The sequence below is a fragment of the Acomys russatus genome, chromosome 14 (genome assembly GCF_903995435.1).
Source record: "Acomys russatus chromosome 14, mAcoRus1.1, whole genome shotgun sequence".
NCBI lineage: Eukaryota > Metazoa > Chordata > Mammalia > Rodentia > Muridae > Acomys > Acomys russatus.
Genome location: NC_067150.1, coordinates 16,617,815 through 16,638,802, shown reverse-complemented (window position 1 = coordinate 16,638,802; position 20,988 = coordinate 16,617,815). Strand labels below are relative to the sequence as shown.

General features: G+C 46.6%; 1 protein-coding gene and 1 long non-coding RNA gene across 3 annotated transcripts in view; one reads left to right on the top strand and one right to left on the bottom strand.

The window, feature by feature from the left end:
• Prkcsh (protein kinase C substrate 80K-H) overlaps window positions 1-20,988 on the bottom strand; it is an 827,425-nt gene that overhangs the window by 562,647 nt on the left and 243,790 nt on the right. The window lies entirely within an intron of this gene.
• On the top strand, window positions 1,426-16,966 carry LOC127198227 (uncharacterized). The gene is made up of 4 exons (XR_007831812.1): window positions 1,426-1,580; window positions 5,342-5,430; window positions 12,652-12,755; window positions 16,824-16,966. It is a non-coding gene; the product is annotated as an uncharacterized LOC127198227 (long non-coding RNA).

Here is a 20,988-nt window from a genome sequence, read left to right as displayed (position 1 = left end):
AAACCCTGTCTCGAAAAAAAAAAAAAGAACAAGGAATTTCATGGTCTCAACCCAAGGGGAGTGCATGCCTTATTACAACAGTGAAGGAGACTGAACTGGCATGGGCAGTTCCAACAATGTCCTATACCTCTCATATGGATTTCCCATCAGCACCTAGGTCCTTGGTTTTTACAAGGTGCTGAAGGGCGGGAGCACGTGAGAGAAATGGCAGGGACAGAGAAGGGTGCTCACATGCATTGGAAGCCACATAGAAGCTGAGAAGGAGGAGATGCCCACCTTGTCCTCATGAGATTTAGGTTTTATTGATCTGTTGTAATTTGAGACTGAGTTGTTTTTAAGTGTTAGCATTTAATGCAGATTCAGTGGTTAGGAACATGAGTTCCGGGCTCTAGGATGCTTTGTGCATCGCATCTCTGTGGGTCGTGTGGCTTTGCTCCTTACAGCGTCTCAGTTCCCCGCAGTAGAAAACGGCACTGCAAAGCTGAAACAAATTCAAGACATACCCCTTTGTTTGCCTATACTGCTTCAAGACAAAACTCGTTCTCAGCGGACACATCATTTCTGTTAATGTCATTTTCATACATAAAAAGATGTTTCAAGGTGCTGGAGAGATGGCTCAGTGGTTAAGAGCACTTAACCCTGCTCTTCCAGAGTTCCAGAGTTCAATTCCCAGCAACCACGTGGTGGTTCACAACGATCTATAATGTGATCTGATGCCCTCTTCTGGCATGCAGGTGTACATGCAGGCAGAGCACAGTATACATAATAAATAAATAAATAAATATTTAAAAAGATGTTTCAAGTCTGATGATTTTTGTCCCCTTAGGAAAGGGGATCCATAGTTGGCCACCAAGATACTTCAAAATCCCAGGCCTCCTGAGGAAAAACGGGCTTGACTTTCTCTGCTATGCGCTTGCGCTTTTCTCTTTGTGTTCCTCTGTGAACCAGGCTGGCCTCGAATTCACAGACAGCCTCCTGGGGTTGTAGGCATGCGCCGCCCTGACCCCGCTGTGCTTCTTTGATTTTAGTAAAATTTGATACCTGTTGCCATTGCCAGTTGTGTCTGAGATTTTTCCCAGCTTCTACCTAGGATGCTGGAGATGCCTCCAGTCTCTGTTCTTTAACTGGAAGAGGAGACGAACCCGATCCAGGCTCTACCACCGTATCATATTTGTAGAACGCTAAGTGCATATGTTCGGTTGGCCGTAGGTTCTCGCACAAGAAGCCCTATCTCCTTAAGATACCTGCGAATCAAGAAGTTGTCATTCTTAATCGGTGGGAATAAAGTTAGCGTCCTTGCTGTACCCATTCATGCATTGGTGCCACTTTCTGTCACTCAGGGTCTGAGAACTGAAGCCTTGTCCAATCGAAGGCTCCGACGTGAGGAACAAGCAATCGGGCGAACAGACTAAGGGTAGGGGGCGGGCTTTGGCGGTCTTACTAGGGCCTTTGTCTCTGACATGACACAAGACCACCATCTTGGGATCTGGAGCTGGCCTCCCAGGTTCAGGGGACTCTGTCCGTGCCGGCACGGTTCTGCACCGCGCAGCGAGGACGCGGGGTGTCCGGACTCCGCCATGGTGAGCGCGGCGTCCCCGCGGAGCCGGTGCCGGCGGCTGCAGAGTCCCCAAGCCCAAGCCCTCCGTCCCCGGCTGTGGGGTGGCGGACCCGGAGCCCTCCTTCGCCGGCTGTGGGGTGGCGGACCCGGAGCCCTCCTTCGCCGGCTGTGGGGTGGGGGAACCCGAGCCCTCCGTCCCCGGCTGTGGGGTGGGGGAGCCCGAGCCCTCCGTACCCCGGCTGTAGGGCGGAGGTGGGGGGCCTGGGCGGACTCCCCAGGCGTCCTGTCCCTGGTCCCCCCCGCGCGGGAACTCGAGTCCGACCGCAGCGCTCTCTGCAGCTCTGGCCTGGCGGGGGACCGCGCTGGGGACTAGGGCTGTTGCAGGAGCCCCAGGGGCGCAGGTCTCGGTCCTTGGAGGGGGTCCCCGCGGGGTTTGGGGCTTGTGACACTTTCCTGCAACCAGATGGTCTGAAAGGACTTCTGTCAGCTGGACGGTGCCAGCCCTCCAGCCCCAGGCTCTCTGACCCCAGTCACTCGTTGCCCCAGGATTTTTCTGGAACCGTGCCCCTGCAGGGCCCCACCCCACCACCTTCTGTCCTGTATGCCTCTTGCTTTGTGTCTTATTTATGAAATTTGGGATCGCTCTGTAGAACTAGCTCATTAACCGGACTGATTTTAGACGTGTGTCTTCTGGTTTCTCACCACCTCTTCCCCTCAAGGCATTTATTTCCTTGCGTCCCATTCTCTAGGGAACGGATCGGAACCTGAATACCCACTTACTCCCTGGGTACTACCTGACCCCTCTCTGTGATGGAACCTAGGGAATGATTACTAAGGAAGTGCTCTGTCATGAACCCAGCCCCCATGTAACAGGAGTGTAAACTCCTCCTGAGCATAAGACACCACTCCACTTCCCTTTTGCCCCCCCCGCGCCCCCCCCCCCCGCTCTGTCTCTGTCTCTTGTTGACATTTGTCTGAAATGCTGAAAGTGGATGGGAGGCCTAGGATGGAAAAGGACTATTGTTGGCTGGACCCCTACCCAAGCAGATGCTTAATCTGGGATGTGGGCTTCCAGAAGCAGCTGTGTGCAGCGGGCTCACCTCTTCCCTCTTCCCCCATGTGTCCCTTCGGTGCCCTGTTAAGGAGAAAGAGGAGAGGGCTTTTAGACCTGGCACAGAGCTCACCTTCAAGTCAGACGTGGTGGTGGAGGCCTGTAATCCCAGCTACTTGGGAGGTTGAGGCAGGAGTAAGGATCTTGAGACCAGCGTGGGCTATGCACTGAGTTCAAGGCCATCCTGGGCAACCCAGTAAAGGACAATTAAGAAACACTGACAGGGCCAGATGTGGTGGCGCATGCCTTTAGTTCCAGCACTCGGGAGGCAGAGGCTATTGGATCGCTGTGAGTTCGAGGCCAGCCTGGTCTACAAAGTGAGTCCAGGACAGCCAAGGCTACACAGAGAGACCCTATCTCGGGAAAAGAAAGAAAGAAAAGAAACACTGACAAGGAACCAGTTTGGTGGCAGAGTGTGTGCTTGCCAGCTGCAGAGGGCCCCCGAGTTCCTGCCTCAGGGCACCTCTCTGCAACCCTAGAGTTGTCTATACTCTGTCTTTGGGCGAGGTATTGCCATCCCCTAACTCCCAGTGTAATGGGTCCACAGCAAGGCCAAAATAGGGAATTGCTCTGGAGAGAGCCCTGCTGCTTGGAGCCAACAGCCTTCCTCTCTGGGACCCTTAATCCAAGTAGAGATGGGATAGGGGCTCTGGCCACTGTCCTGAAAGGTAAATTGAGGCTAGGGAATGGGACTTAGTGGGAATGACTTCCTCATTGCCCATCCCTGGGCAGCCAGGGTAGTCAGCAGATTGGCTATCATAGGAATTAGAAGTTGGTGTCTACTAGATGCAAAGATGGTTGCAAAGGGATAGGAGAGGCAGTGTTTGCTGATGTCCTCCAGTCTCTGAGGATGGATGGGAGCTAAAGGGTTTGTAGGAGGAATATAGGCTTGAGAGAGGGTGTGATGGAGGGAGGGAGGGTGTGATGGAGGGAGATGGGGTGTGATGGAGGGAGGCGGGGTGTGATGGAGAGAGGTGGGGTGTGATGGAGGGAGGCGGGGTGTGATGGAGGGAGGGAGGGTGAGGGAGGGAGGGTGTGATGGGTGTGATGGAGGGAGGGTGAGATGAAGGGAGGGAAGGTGTGATGGAGGGAGGGAGGTGTGAGGGAGGAAAGGAAAGCCTGGGAGAAGAGGCCGGGCCCTGAGGAAGAGAATGCCTCAATCTGAGAAAGAGTAGAGGGAAAGAGGTTTGAAGATGAGGCAACTAGAAGGAGATCTGATTATGGAGACCAGTTCTGAGGGAGGACAGAGGTTTGAGGAGATTTAAAGAGAGAAGGCATGGCGTATGGAAAGACTGAAACCAGATAGAAAGGAGAATTAAGGGGACATGGGAAGAGGAAGGAAGCCCTCCTTCTGGAGACTCCTCCTTCTGGAGAACCCCTCCTTCTGGAGAACCCCTCCCTCTGGAGAACCCCTCTCTCTGGAGAACCCCCTCCCTTTGGGGGGCCCCTCCCTCTGGAGAACCCCCTCCCTTTGGAGAGCCCCTCCCTCTGGGGAACCCCTCTCTGGAGAACCCCCTCCCTTTGGGGGGTCCCTCCCTCTGGAGAACCCCTCCCTCTGGAGAACCCCCTCCCTTTGGAGAGCCCCTCCCTCTGGGGAACCCCCCTCTCTCTGGAGAACCCCCTCCCTTTGGAGAGCCCCTCCCTCTGGGGAACTCCTCCCTCCGGAGAACCCCTTTCTCTGGAGAACCCCTCCTTCTGGACAACCCTTCTCTCTGGAGAACCCCTCTCTCTGGACAGCCTCTACATCTGGAGTCGATGGAAGTCTTTTGTCAGCTGAGAGTCAAAGTAGAATGATTGCTTGAAGTTGTCAATACAGTGTTACTTCTATATAGCAGCATTGCCATTAACAATGCTAACATTTTAACCGGGCATTGTGGGGCATGCCTTTAATCCCAGCACTCAGGGAGGGAGAGACAGGCAGACTGCTGTGAGTTCAAGACCAGCCTGGCCTACCAATCGAGCCTAGGGCAGCCAAAGCTACATGAGAAACTGTCTGGAAAAAAAGTTAGATGGGCAATGATAGTGCACGCCTGTAATCCCAGCACTCAGGAGGCAGAGGCATGTGGATCGTTGTGAGTTCTAGGCCAGCCTGGTCTACAAAGCAAGTCCAGGACAGGCAAGGCTACACAGAGAAACCCTGTCTCAAACAAACAAACAAAAGTTAGCATTTTCTTTTTTTAAATATATTTTATCAATTTATTCATATTACATCTCAATTGTTATCCCATCCCTTGTATCCTCCCATTCCTCCCTCCCTCCCATTTTCCCCTTACTCCCTTCCCCTATGACTGTGACTGAGGGGGACCTCTTCGCCCTGTATATGCTCATAGGGTATCAAGTCTCTTCTTGGTAGCCTGCTATCCTTCCTCTGAGTGTCACCAGGTCTCCCCATCCAGGGGACGTGGTCAAATATGGGGCACCAGAGTTCATGTGAAAGTCAGATCCCACTCTCCACTCAACTGTGGAGAATGTCCTGTCCATTGGCTAGATCTGGGTAGGGGTTTGAAGTTTACTGCACGTATTGTCCTTGGCTGGTGCCATAGTTTGAGCAGAACCCCTGAGCCCAGATCCGCCCGTCATAATGTTCTTCTTGTAGGTTTCTAGGACAAAAGTTAGCATTTTCATGAACCAGTCTCAGAGCCTGAACCTCAATGACCTTGATTCTTTTGCAGATGTAAGCTTGAATTTCATGGGAAATCCTGTGACACACTACTTCTATAATGCCCAAAGGAGGAACTTTAGTCCCTGGTAGCTGGAAACGGTGAGTTTGTGATCTGGCTTCCAGATTCAGGGGAGGGGAATCTACACAATTGAAGGAGTCTAGGTCCCCTTTGTCTGTGCGTCTTGAACCATATCCCAGTGGGATTTCTTGGTTTGTTTCGAGATATGGTCTTGGTCTGTAGACTAAGCCGGTCTTGACTTTGGGCTTATCCTTCCTTGGACTCCAAAATAGCTGGGATTCCAGGGCTGGCTCCATGGCCTTTCTGGCAGTGAAGAGAAGACTGCAGTTCAGTGACTGACACATGGATGCTCATGTAAAAAAGGCACCCTGTGGAATGCTCATGGACTCCTGGATGTGTGTAGCTATAGAGACTTGGAGACAGAGGTGCAGATATGGTAAGAGACAGAAAGAGACAGACACAGCAAGAGTCAGATAAGCCAGCCGCTCACAGTTAGGCCCAAGGCTCCTTGGCCTTGCATGTTTTGAGTCCTGCTTGCAGAGAGGAACAAGCCATGGAGCTTGGGGACATGGAACAGGTCCTCAAGCGCTGGGGGGAGGAGGAGCACAGGGTTCTTGTCTCTTTCCTGAGGTGGGGCCCACAGTCCTGGCTTCCAGCTGTTTTCTTAGGGTTGATAACTGATAACAAAGTCAAGAGATGGGTTGGGAGACTCAGAGGATAAGAAAATGGGGTCTGACGTCCTCTGGATGGGGAGACCTGGTGGCACTCAGAGGAAGGATAGCAAGTTACCAAGAAGAGACTTGATATTCTAAGAGCATATATAGGGGGAGGAGGTCTCCCTCAATCACAGACATAGGGGAGGGGAGAATGGGGGAAGTGGGAGGGAGGGAAGAATGGGAGGAAACAGGGGAAAGACTAACAATCGAGATGTAATATGAATAAAGTAATAAAATAAAAAAAAATAAATTAAAAAAAAAAAAGAAAAAGAAAATGGGGTCTGTTCCCCAAACCTGCCACAGGAAATGCAGAGTCTTAATGTTAGTTACTATTCTATTTCTACGATAAAGCACCCTGACCAAGGCAACTTACAAAAGAAAGGGCTTAATTGGGCTTATAAGTTCAGAGGCTTAGCGTCCATGTTGGCTGTTCCTGGGAGGCAAGTCTGGCTGAGCTGTATTGTCAGCCCAGGAATTTTGCCTCCATGAGCTACAAACGGGCATTTCAACTTTGTATTCTGTTGCCCCCTTTTCTCAGAATTTTTTTTCCCTCTCTTTTTAGAATTTTCTTTCACTCATTTATTTTAACTGTGTACGTGTGTGTCACCGTGCGCAGAGCTCAGAGGAAAACTCCACCTTGGGTTCCAGGGATTGTGCTTAGGTCATCAGGCTTCAGGGCAAGCACCATGACCTCCCAGCCCTTTTTTCTCTTTATGAAGTCATTTGGCCTACAGATGAAAACACTGCCACAGTCTTCTTTGTGATTTGGAGATCCTTTGTTTATTGCCCTTCAGCCATAGCTGAGCCTTCTCAGCAGTGTCTACATCTTTGTCTTGTCATAGACCTGACAATAAACTTTAGGGTTTTGCCATTCATAAAGATGGTATAAAGAGGCCGTGGCTTCATTGTACTTAGCCAAGTTGTGTGCAGGTATGATCTCATTGTCTATTCATTGAGAATTTTTTTTTTTTTTAAGATGGGGTATTGAAGTTTGTACAATACTTTTTAAGAACCGATTTTGAATGCTGGGCACAGTGGTACATGCCTGTAATCCCAGCACTTGGGAAGAGAGAGGCAGGTACATCTCTGTGAGTTCAAGACCAGCCTGGTCTACAAAGTGAGTCCAGGACAGCCAAGACTACACAGTGAAACCCTGTCTCAAAACCTTGTCTTGGCTTAGTTAATAATTTTTTTAAAAGATTTATTTATTATGTATACAGTACTCTGCCAGCATGTATACCTGCAGGCTGGAAGCGGACACCAGATCTCATTATAGATGGTTGTGAGCCACCGTGTGGTTGTTAGGACTTGAACTCAGGACCTTTGGAAGAGCAGCCAGCACTCCTAACCTCTGAGTCATCTCTCCAGCCCCCTAGTTAATAATTTTTTAAAGACAGTGTCTCATGTAGCCCAGGCTGCCTTCCAGCTTGTCTTAGAGACAAGGGTAGTGCTGAGACTATAGCTGTGCACCACTGTCTCCTGTCAGTGTTCCATTGCTGTGAAGAGACTTCATGACCACAGCAGCACTTATAAAGGGAAGCATTTAACTGGGCCTGCCTTACAGTTCAGAGTTTTAGTTCATTATTATCATGGCAGCACACAGGCAGACATGGTGCTGGAGAAGGAGCCAAGAGTTCTACATCTAGATCTGCAGGCCGCAGGAGGAGACAGTGATGCTGAGCCTGGCTTGAGCTTTTGAAACCTCAAAGGCCATCCCCAGTGACACATCCCTCTTTCCCTCCTGGGTATGGGATTAACGGCCTTTGCCACCATGTCTGCCTTGTTTTCCCCCTACCCCCCTTTTTTAAAAAAAGTGACCTCTTTCCATGTAAAGTTTTTGACTGGTTCTTTAATATTATCTATCTGTGTTCCATGTGTCCTAATGGCATTTTCTCTCCAATTTGTTTTTTTGTTTTGTTTTTTCAATCTTCTATTATGTTAAATATTCTCCAAATCTTTGTTTTTGGTTATTTATCATGCAGTTTACAGCCACTCGAGGGTAACACTGCAGTTGGTGAGCGACCTGAAAGCTTCTCAAAATGTGTCATGGGCAGTCCTTGAATGGGACCTGACATTGACCAGTGGCCTCGTTTAGCACATTAGCAAGTCTGATGTGGTATTTCCTATTTGCAGGACAGACACTGCATGACCAAACCAGAGTTCGTCTTTAAGTGGGAGCTTAGATTCAGACCATGGACTATAGCAGAAGACTCCGTTTGATGCTTTCCAGGTCAGTCAATACATGCAGGTCAAGGGGTGCCAACAAGAAGAGAGGTCATTGTATGTTGGTTGTGTTGGGCTTTTTCACACCCAAACTCTTCCCTAAGGAAAGCTAGTCCTATGACTCTGACGTGCGTTGTATGCAGTTTCTGAACAGGGTTCTGCATGTTGATTGACATCTCCGGTTCTGCTATTGAAATGTATTTTATTAGATTTATTGAAATTCCAATCCTATAGACTACTTAGATCCAGTGGTTCCCAACCTGCGGGTCATGACTGCTTCAGGGTCAAATGTTTCTTTCAGAGGGGTTGTCAGAGACCATTGGAAAACACAGGTATTTCATTACGATTCATCACAGTAGCAAAATGACAGTTACGAAGTAGCAACAATGTACACCACAGCATGAGAAACTGTATTAAAGCATTAGGAAGGTTGAGAACCATTGACTTAGATGTTTTTGTTGTCTAGTCACTAAACTTGAATTCTCACTCTTCCTTCTTTTTTAAACTAGGCATTTGCTAGCGTGTTCTTTCAACACTTGCTTTCGATTCCTAATAATTCTTTGTGTTGTGGTGGTAATACCAATAGTACCCACACAGACAGCTCTTAAAATCGTCCTACATTCAGTGAAAGTAAAGTGAATCAAAGACACAAGGATGTTTACAAGAAGTGGAAGGACACAGGCATGAGGCTATGAGAGATGGGCTGGAGAGATGGCTCAGAGGTTAAGAGCACTGTCTGCTTTTCCCAGGGTCCTGAGTTCGATTCCCAACAACCACATGGTGGCTCACAACCATCTATAAAGAGATCTGGTAGCCTCTTCTGGTGTGCAGATGTAAATGCAAACACATTATATACATAATAAATAAGTAAATCTTTAAAACAAAAAAAAAAAGAAGAATGTAAACTGAACACACTGTTAAGGAGTAGTTTATTTATTTTAGTTTGATTTGACATAACTATTTTCCAAATTTGGCACGTTGTACTTGATTTATATGTGGTGATATTTTTTAAATATTTTTTGTGTTTATAATGTGATGGCATGATTGAGACTAGCCACGACAATCAAGAGAGAGAGACTTGTATCAAATAACCATCAAATGAACACATTGTTGATATATAAGACGGTTAGTGTGATCTCCCAAGCCACACTTCAGATCTGAACACACAGAATGGAAATCCCACAGGATTCTGGGACTCCTCCATAGTGTGCCTGCTGAGATACAGGACTGTGGGACCACTCCATAGTGTGTCTGGTGAGATGCTGGACTGTGGGAGTCCTCCACAGTGTGCCTGGTGAGATACAGGACTATGGGACCACTCCATAGTGTGCCTGGTGAGATGCAGGGCTGTGGACTCCTCCATAGTGTGCCTGGTGAGATGCAGGGCTGTGGACTCCTCCATAGTGTGCCTGGTGAGAGGCAGGGCTGTGGACTCCTCCATAGTGTGCCTGGTGAGAGGCAGGGCTGTGGACTCCTCCATAGTGTGCCTGGTGAGATACAGGGCTGTGGACTCCTCCATAGTGTGCCTGGTGAGATGCAGGACTGTGGGACTCCTCCATAGTGTGCCTGGTGAGATGCAGGGCTGTGGACTCCTCCGTAGTGTGCCTGGTGAGATACAGGGCTGTGGACTCCTCCATAGTGTGCCTGGTGAGATGCAGGGCTGTGGGACTCCTCCATAGTGTGCCTGGTGAGATGCAGGGCTGTGGGACTCCTCCATAGTGTGCCTGGTGAGATGCAGGGCTGTGGACTCCTCCATAGTGTGCCTGGTGAGATGCAGGGCTGTGGACTCCTCCATAGTGTGCCTGGTGAGAGGCAGGGCTGTGGACTTCTCCATAGTGTGCCTGGTGAGATGCAGGGCTGTAGACTCCTCCATAGTGTGCCTGGTGAGAGGCAGGGCTGTGGACTCCTCCATAGTGTGCCTGGTGAGATGCAGGGCTGTGGACTCCTCCATAGTGTGCCTGGTGAGAGGCAGGGCTGTGGACTCCTCCTTAGTGTGCCTGGTGAGATACAGGGCTGTGGACTCCTCCATAGTGTGCCTGGTGAGATGCAGGGCTGTGGACTCCTCCTTAGTGTGCCTGGTGAGACACTCCTGGCACCTTCATAACTGAGGCTGCTCTCTGACATCCTGACCATCTTAGTCTTCACACCAGGATACAAGATGCATGGTGCACTAGTTGATGTGTTTCCTGAGGGATACACATGCAAGTCAGTATAATCGTACCAACAAACCAAGGCGCCTCTATCAATCCAAGACTAGAAGTCTTTATTGGGTAGCATTTTATGCCCCAAACATGAAAAATGTAAGGAAACAAACCATCAGATTGAATGCATGTGGGATAGTATTCTATTACAAGATGGATCTCAGAAAAGGTAAGAACACACAGGAGATAAATAGTATAAATATACTTATTCTGAAAAATCTTTCATTAAGTAGTTACAACTCAGAAAACATTAGGGTGTATTTGTGAAGATAAGGCCCCGTGAGGATAAGGAATATAAATTTTTATGTCTCCAGTTAGAACTAAAAGTTCAGTGCGGGTGGAGCATGGTGGCACATATGTGTAATCCCTGCACTTGGAAGGCAAAGGCAGGAGGATCTCTGGGCTCCAGTCCAGACTACGGAGTAAGAACGTGTCTCAAACAAAAACCACCAAAAAAGAACCCAGAACAGCAATTTCTCCCAGCTTCGAATAACAGTGAAGCCAGTGGACAGAAGCCCAAGTCCAATAACATTGTCGTCAGTTCGCTCATAATCTTTTTTTGGTTTTTTTTGTTTTTGTTTTTTGAGACAAGGTCTCTCTGTGTTAGCCTTGGCTGTCCTGGAGTCACTTTGTAGACCAGGCTGGCCTCGAACTCACAGCGATCTGCCTGCCTCTGCCTCCCGAGTGCTAGAATTTCAGGCGTGCGCCACCACGCCCGGCTTTCGCTCATAATCTTAACACTTACTTAGGTCTGTGGTCAGTCTTACATGTTCAACTCCTTCCATAACATGTAGTGCTGGACTCCGGGTAGAGAGCAGTAACAAAATTATGAGTTATGTTCTGGGTATTGTGAGTGAACAACGAATTGGCTTTATGAAAAAATAAGTATATGTGTAATAAAAATTTAAACGCTGTAAGAGGAGTAATGCTTGCTCTTATATGAACACAGTAAAATTCATTCTATATCTTGCTTACTTTGAGAAAATTACAATCTAAAAGTCTATAATTGTGCTGGAGAAATTTAATCCTTAAAGAAGAGCGCAAAGTCAATACTGAATGAATATAAATCATATGAGTATGGCATAAAAATATCTCTAGGAAAGACATGGAAGTTTTGGTGAAAGGAAGCAAGCAGTTTTTAATAACATGCAGTAAATAAACATCCCTGAAAACATACGGAGAGACGAAGAAAGAGCTTGCGCTCCCCCAACCCCAGCAGTGCTTTCCAACTGCTCTGTGGTAACTGTCACATTGGTGCCAACACCGTAATCACTGTGTTTGTGGGTGAGAGGAAGAGGAAACCAACAACAAGAATTGAGCTCTTTGATGAGTTAAGTTTCATGATGAAATAAGGCTGCCAGGCGGTGGTGGTGCACGCCTTTAATCCCAGCACTCAGGAGGCAGATTGCTGTGAGTTCAAGGCCAGCCTGGTCTACAAAGTGAGTCCAGGACAGCCAAGACTACACAGAGAAACTCTGCCTCAAAAACCAAAACAAAACAAAACACCGAAATAAGGCTATGTTTCATAGAGTGTTCCCAGCGTGCAGTTCTGAATTGCTTGCCTGCAGGACTCAATAATGTTTTTTAGTTATAGAAGTACACACTATTGAATCTAAAACTCTTTTTTAAGTGACATAACTAGAGGAGGTGGTGGGCAATGTGAAAATAAACTGATTTTAAAATCACAACACTCTCTTGACTCTATGGGAGGGAAGAATTGCAGTTGAAGGAACACACGCTTTTTCTAGAGGTTATGGAGATAGTAAATGCTTGTATACCCAGTATGTCAGAAGGACAGCAGACTTTTCTGTTTCAAGGTGAGCCTGGTTACGGCGGTGCAGTGGTGCTCATGAGCCTGATTTCAGCCCTGGGAGGCATGAGAAAGGATATCAGGCCGAGCCCACCTCTAACCGGGTCTCAGGGACAGCTGCAGCCTGTCAGGAGCTCAGCCTTAGATGACCAGAGGCGAGCACGTGCCTTTCTGGCTTTGTTCACCCGTGGGTTTGTGCCATCCGCTGTTACTCAGGGTCTGGGGGAGTGAGAAGTGAGCCCCTGTCCAGTGCAACGGTAAGTCAGGTACAGACGGCGGGCAGGGGCTGGGCAGTCGCTGTCTCCGCCAGGGCCCATGTTCTGAACAAACCATTATGTGATCTGTCATCAGGCTCATCTTGTCCAAGAGGCTCTAACGCCACTTCTGTCCCCAGTGACATGCTGCTCGCTTGAGAACCATAGTAAGGACACTGGGCGTCCTGGAACCCAGAAATGGTGAGTCTGTGGCTTGCTCCTAGTGAGGAGCACAGGCCTGATGCTCCTGTAGCTTTCTTGGTTACATTACACAAAGGATATAATTTACATTAAGGTTTAATGAAAACTCAAATTTGGAAAGCCAGTTTTCTTCAGGGGTGGGGCCCGTGGTTGCCCTATGTTCCAGCCATTGCCCCCCCCCCCCCCGCACACATGCAGGGTTCAGTAGGTTATTTTAAAAGAGAGGAAGGATATGAGGTTGGGATGGAGTAGCGTTCAGTGGGAGTGGAAGGGTGAGCTGTGGGTGGATAGATAAAATACATTTTCTATACATATAAAATTTTCAAGGAATAAAAATATTTTAAAACTTAGGTAGAAAAAATACGGTTTATATACTTCTCTTGTCTATGAAAAACAAATCTCTGGCTTCACAGAGAAATCAGCAAGTGGCTGACCATGACTTTGGAACATAGATTTAGCTTCAGATCTAGCCCAGAGCACATTATTTGTGCATCATCTCAGTCTGGGGAATCCGCTGACCCTCTCCTGTCTGGGCCACGCCCAGTCCTTAGACCTCACTTTGGTCATGCAGCCCGGATGCCAGCCTAATGTGCTGTATGCCTGTCTTAGGGTTCCTACTGCTGTGATGAAACACCATGACCGAAAGCAATCTGAGGAGAGGGGCTTGTCTCAGTCTACATGTCCTCATCACAGTCTGTCGTGAGTGGAAGTCAGGGCAGGGACATAGGGCAGGAACCTGGAGGCAGGACTGAAGCAGAGGCCACGGAGGAATGCTGCCTACTGGCTTGCTCAGCCCACCTTCTCATAGCACCCAGGATCACCAGCCCGGGGCGTCACCACCCATAGAGATCTGGGCTCTCCTCTATCAATTATCAGCCAAGAGAATGCTTGGAAGTCTTGTTCACAGACCAATTTTGTGGCATTTTCTCAATTGAGGTTCCCTCTTCAAATATGACTCTGGCTTTTAGCTGTGCCAAGTTGATATAGAACTAGCCAGAACAATGTACCCCTTGTTAACCTGGCACATAAACACATCACCGTTCAACTATAACCTTTCACTTTTTGATATCAATATGTTATGTTAATATGACAATATAAAGCATTCTGACTTTTTAAAGTTCCGCAGTCTTTACAAATTCAAACACCTTAAAAGTCCAGTCTTGCCAGGCGTGGTGGCGCACGCCTTTAATCCCAGCAGTCGGGGGTGGGGGACAAAGGCAGGCGGATCGCTGTGAGTTCAAGGCCAGCCTGGTCTACAAAGGGAGTTCAGGACAGCCAAGGCCACACAGAGAAACCTTGTCTCAAAAAACCAAAACAACAACAAAATATCCAAAGCGTCTCTAAAACATGCAAAGTCACTCCACTGTCAGCTTCTGTAAAAGAAAAAATAAGACAAAAGAACTAGGGCATGGTCATATTCAGATAAAAGCAAAACCAAAGTTCAGCAATATAAAAAGTTTGGTGCTTGCATCTGGGGCTCACTCACAATCCTCTGTGCTCCAGTGGGCTATGGCAGTCCACTTCTGCAGCTCTAACCCACCACAGCAAGCACAACTTGTTTCCTAGGCTCCACCTTGTCATCTACCTGGCTGTAATAAATTTCTAGTAAAACATAAAAAGTACGTCAGAAAGAGTGAGCATAAATAAGTTACTTAATGACACAATTCAAGAATTTGGAAAAAGAATAACAAATCCAAATCCAATAGATGGGCAAAAATTATAAAGAGAAGAAATTAATGAAATAGAAAGAGTGAAAACATTACAAAGAACTGACAGATTTAAGATCTGATGCTTTTGAGAAAGTGAGTAAGAGCCAGGCGTGGTGGTGCACACCTTTGATCCCAGCACTCGGGAGGCAGAGGCAGGCAGATCTCTGAGTTCAAGGCCAGCCTGGTCTACAAAGTGAGTCCAGGACAGCTAAGATAACATATAGAAACCCTGTCTTGAAAAACCAAATAAATAAATAAACAAACAAACACACGAGAGAGAGAGAGAGAGAGAGAGAGAGAGAGAGAGAGAGAGAGAGAGAGAGATTGACAGACCCTTGGCCCAATTCACCAAATGAAACAGGACTCAAATGAACTGAACCGGGAACGAATGGGAAAACATTAAAACAGACAGCAGAGACATTCAGAACGTTGTAAGCGAGAACTTTAGAAACATAAAAGAAGGGATGAAGTCCTAGGTTCATCTAAACCACCAAAGTTAAACTACGAAAAGATAAAAACCTAAACAGATCTTTAAAAATAAGGAGACTGAAAGACTGCTAAAAAGTCACCAGAGGGAAAAAAAAAATACCCAGGTCGGACTGGAGAGATGGCTCAGAGGTTAAGAGCACTGGCTGTTCTTCCAAAGGTCCTGAGTTCAATTCCCAGCAACCACATGGTGGCTCACAACCATCTATAGTGAAATCTAATGCTCTCCTCTGGCCTGCAGGTGAACATTGCTTCAAAACACTGTGTCCTTAATAAATAAATAAATCTGAAAAACAAAAACAAAACCCAGGTCCAGATGGGTTCTGTGATGGCTTGAATGAGAAATAGCCCTCATAGTTGTGGGCATTTGAACACTTGGTCTTCAGTGGAGGTGTAAGTGATGTAGCCTTGCTAGATAAAGTATTCTCGTACTTGAGTGTGCTGTGACATTACAAAGTCATTTTTATATGGTTCTTCTTTAAATTATAGAGAATATAGACATCTATGTATACTTTTCAGAAGAATCTGGAATGTATATAGATATTTATTGCTTGTGTTCATGGGTAGAGGAAAATAAATGTTCTACTATTTAGAGCTTTTAAAACATTTTTCATGTATGACCACTATTTATCTAAGATATTTTTAAATTATTCCAAATATCTATTATATATTATATTATATATATTTGTATACAAGTGCCTCAAACTTTTACACTAATGAGAAATCATAAAGAAGTTATTACAAAACAATGCTTTGATATAATATAATCTTAACATTAAAGATGAGCGGGAGGTTGCATCCTAAGATACGAAAGGGCTTGTGTTTCTGACAATATAATTCAAATACTCACTAGTTGGATGATTCAGTGAAGAACATGTAAAATGTCATGTCTATAATTAAGCCATCATGTCTCTGTGAAAGCAGAAAATGCAATAAAAACCCTGTAGTGTTGTCGGCAATGGCCCATGCCTTTACTCCCAGCACTAGGGAGGCAGAGGCAGGTGGATCTCTGTGAGTTCGAGGCCAGCCTGGTCTACAGAGTGATTCCAGGACAGCCAGGGCTACACACAGAGAAACCCTGTCCAAAACAAAACAAAACAAAACAAACAAAACAAAGCAAGCAAGCAAACAAAACACACTGTAGTTTAAAACCTGTGGTGGGACATAACCACGGTGGGAAGAGGATGTCTGTGCTTTCGCAACAGGCACCAGTCACCTGATGCCACATGGGTGAGCGCTGCCAAGCACAGCTTGGATTCACACACATTTGATTCAGAAGTAACTCTTAGTTATCACATATACAGGAAACTTTCAGTGTGGACAGATTTCTCACCCCCTCCACGTTGGCTTACATGATTGCATGGGGATCCACAGTTTTGGACTAGTGCCTCGTCTGCACCAGGCTCTCAGAATCAAACTCACGGCCCTGCCCTCTCTGCATGCACGGGGCCACAGTGCTGTGCCCCAGCCCCAACACCTGCCTTTTCATTTTTCTGTCCATTCTTTACACCTTAGATATCATTTTTATATGGTTATGTGTATATATGTCTCTTTTGCTCATAGCAATACAAACCATGCATATACATGTATTCCTATATGGATTTTTTGTTTCTGTTGTAGTTCCTTGGAAAACTTTCTTTTTTTTTTTTTTTTTTTGTTTTTTGAGACAGGGTTTCTCTGTGTAGCCTCGGCCATCCTGGACTCACTTTGTAGACCAGGCTGGCCTTGAACTCACAGCGATCCGCCTGCCTCTGCCTCCCGAGTGCTGGGATTAAAGACATGTGCTACCACGCCCGGCATAAAATAGTGAATTCCCATTTTCTGTTCCTAAGGCTGAGGACAACTGGGATTGGAGACAAATTTGTCATTTTAGGTGTTGGTGTCATTTGAGGATGTAGCTGTGCGCTTCACCTGGGACGAGTGGCAGGACCTGGACGCTGCTCAGAGGACCCTCTACAGGGACGTCATGCTGGAGAACTACAGCAGCTTGGTGTTCCTGGGTGAGTCTGAGTGCTGTAAGCCTCAGGGTACCAACTGTGGAACTGTTGCTTACTTCTAATGCTGATTTGATATTGTGCATTTTAATTAGCATGGCAAAGGTACACACTTATGAAGAACAGTGTGGCTTTGTAATGCACGTAGTGTGTAGTGATCAGATGGTAACTGACAGTACATCCACTCTGGACTCGTGTGTGTGTGTGTGTGTGTATGTGTGTGTGTGTGTGTGTGTGTGTGTGTGTGTGTGTGTGTGTATCTGTGTGTGTGTCTGTGTGTTGGGAGCATCTAAAATCTCTCAGATGCTATTTTGAAGTACTCGGTGTCAGCCATGTTTCCGGTAGTCTATAGACTGTACGTTATATACTCACTGCCTTCCTGATACGCCCGGTTAATGCTCAGCTCCCCTGTGCATCCCTGCATTCCTGTATCTCCCCGCTGTAGTAGGCGGTATTGTACTGTTTAGGCCACCTCCAGTTTGCAAGTACGATGAGGACACCGGAGGACTTTGCATTTGTGCTTGTCACGCGTCATCTGTATATTGTGACTTTCCCGGAGAAACACACAGAGGAAAATGTGTTTGCTCCAAATATGGATGAAGTTTTATTGCCCAAAGAAAGATTTCATCAGTGCTTGGCAAATGTATGAGTTTATTGGAAGGACAAACAAACGCACCTTAGTTTTTCCTTGCAGTTTTACCAACTTCCATGGGCAAAAGTTTGCCCTGGCTGGAATCTCAGCTGAGAAATTCTTGATAGTCTTGTAAGGGAAAGTGCCAGCCCTGTGAGCATGCACAGACCGAGAGATCTGCTGCAGTGCTTCATTTCCTCACCAGACTGCGCCAAGCTTACCCTGTATTATATGATGGTGCCAAGCATGCCCAGAATAATGCCCTGTATGCCTGCCACTATGACAAAATATTCTGCTATTTTAAATTTATATTTGCCGTGTTTCTTCACCTATATTCCTTTATTAAAGAATGCTTGCCAGGTTGTGGTGGCGCATGCCTTTAATTCCAGCACTCAGGAGGCAGAAGCAGGCGGATCGCTTTGAGTTCGAGGCCAGCCTGGTCTACAAAGCAAGTGTAGGACTGCCAAGGCTACACAGAGAAATCCTATCTAAAAAAAAAAAAAAAAAAAAAAAATGTGTATATGCAGACTTCCCTGAAAAATACTGAAGTAATTTCCTTTGAGTATATACAGCCAACAGTGGACGGTGCTAATGTAGTTCTAGGTTTAGTTTTTAGGAACCGTCATACTATTTTTTTGTTTTTGTTTTTTTCAAGATAGGGTTTCTCTGTGTAGCCTTGACTGTCCTGGACTCACTGTGTAGACCAGGCTGGTTCAGTGTCCATGCTCAGGATGCGCCAGTGAGTGCATTTCCTCTACTAATTTTATCTGCTAACTGCATAGCCGACCAGTGACCAGCACCTCAGCACCTGGCCTTGGGGAGCAGTTTGAGCCATAGTATAATACTAAGTGTACATGGATTTTGTTTTGTTTTATTGTTAACTGTGTGTACAGAGTGTTTCACACTTGTTCGTTTCTATATGGAAGTCCTGTGTCTGTGGTATGAGTCCCACATGATCATATTTTAAAAGAATTATGTCCTTTCTGCTCCGTGTCCTGTTGTGTAGAGATCACTTACATCTGTGTTTGTTGGGGGGAATCGGGCCTGTTGTTAGGATCTTGTGTCCGTGTCTGGATTTGAGATCATTGCAATGGCTGGTATGTAAAGGGACAGGCCCCTAATAAGTGTTCATTTATGAGAGACTTTAGACTTCTTTCTTTGTGTTTTTAGAATTCCCTTTGTCTCAGAGTTTTGCCAGTTTGGATATAATGTGATACAAAATGATTTGTTGGTCCGAGTCTATTACGGTCCCATTGGCTGTGCCTGTCTGTCTCCCCTTGTCCTTTCACAGGCTCTATGTTTTTATAGAATTCTCTTTTCTTCTAGAACACAAATAGTGTTTTGTTTTTTTTTTTCCTTTTCTTTTTTGTTTTGTTTTGGTTTTTGGTGTTTTGAGACAGGGTTTCTCTGTGTAGTCTTGGCTGTCCTAGATTTTTTTGTTTTTGTTTTTTGGGACAGGGTTTCTCTGTGTAGCCTTGACTGTCCTGGACTCACTTTGTAGACCAGGCTGGCCTCGAACTCACAACGATCCACCTGCCTCTGCCTCCTGAGTGCTGGGATTAAAGGCCACCATGCCCAGCCCGTGCTTGTTTTCTTACAAGGACTGTATTTCCACATATACTTTTTGATTTTTAAAAACTTTATGTGTGTGGGTGTTTTGCTTTCTCTGCACCCTTTGTGTGCCTGGTGCTGCTGGCGGCCAGGAGAGGGTGTTAGACACCTTGCACCTGGAGTTGCAGGTGGTTGTGAGCCACCATGTGGGTGCTGCAAATGGAACCAAAGCCTCTGGAAGAGCAGCCTGTGCTCTTAACTACCGAGTGACCTCTGTAGAGCAGTGGGTCTCACCTTCTAGCACTGTGACCCTTTGGTGCAGCTCCATGCTGCGGTGACCCCCAACCATAAAGTCACTGCTGTTGCTACTTCCTAACCATAAATCTTCTCCTGTTATGAATCATAATGTAAATATTTGTGTTTTCCTATGGTCTTAGATGACACCTGTAAAAGGGTCGTTTGACCTCCAGATGGGGTCATAAACGCACACTTATTACAGGAACAGCCACGTTCTGGCCTGTCGCTTTACATACCAGCCGTTCCACAGGCACTGCTCTAGACCCTATCTACCCTCCCCCCCACCCCCCAATTCTTTAATCGTCTTTATTTTAAAGCAGCCAGTCTTGGTTCCCGTATTTGCCTCTGCTTGGTCATTTCAGCTGTGAAGTCCTCCTGCGTTTTGCTCCCCCGCCCCCCCATCAGTTGAGCTCTTCCCTTATAGATCTTCTAGTTTTGTCTTTTTTTTTTTTTTAATTTTTATTTATTTATTGTATATGAGTGCTCCATTTGCATGTATAGCTGTATGCCAGAAGAGGGCATTAGGTCACATTACAGATGGTTGTGAGCCACCATGTGGTTGCTGGGAATTGAACTCAGGACCTCTCGAAGAGCAGACAGTGCTCTTAACTGCTGAGCCATCTCTCCAGCCCTAGTTTGTTCTTTTATAAGTAGCCTGCAAATTGTCTATCTAGTTTCATTGAGTTGTGTACTTGAAGTTTCCCTTTTTCCTCATCTCTCTCTCTCTCTCATCTTTCTCTCTCTCTCTCTCTCTCTCTCTGTGTGTGTGTGTGTGTGTGTGTGTGTGTGTGTGTGTGTGCATGTGCGTGTGATGCTCATGTATGTGTGTGCGTGTCCGTGGAAGCGGGAGAAGGATCTGGGGCGCTCTCTGCTGTGTTCATTGAGACTGTCGCATTTCTCCCTGACCCTGGCCTAGGCTGATGGTTCGCCATTCCCAGCAACGCATGTGTGTCCACGCTCTCGCACAGGTTTCTAGGGAGCTCTGTGTGCCAGCACGCTAAACCGATTCTGGGGATTTGGAGTCACGCCCTCCTCAGTCCTGCAGAACAAGCACTTTTACCCGCTGTGCCACCAACCAATCTCCCTTTTGACATTCCTTAAAATCATTCGTTAATGGGCTGGAGAGATGGCTCTGTGGTTAAGAGCACTGACTGTTCTTCCAGAGGTCATGAGTTCAATTCCCAGCAACCACATAATGTGATCTGATTCCCTCCTCCGGCCTGCAGATGTACATGCAGAATAAATTAATCTTTAAAAAAATCATTAGTTAAATACCACTTGGGGACAACATTGCAATCAGGAGAGAAAGTGAGTGAAAACCTATGTTAATAAAAGTTTGGCCAGGTGTGGTGGCGCACACCTGTAATCCCAGCACTCAGGGTGGCAGAGGCAGATCTCTGTGAGTTCAAGGTGCCTGATCTATAAAGTGAGTCCAGGACAGTCAGGGCTACACTGAGAAACCCTGTCTTGAAATAAATAAATAAGTAAATAAATAAGCGAGCTAGGGTTGCAGCTCAGTTGACAGAGTCCTTTTCTAACATGTGCAAGGCCATAGGGTTAGTCTG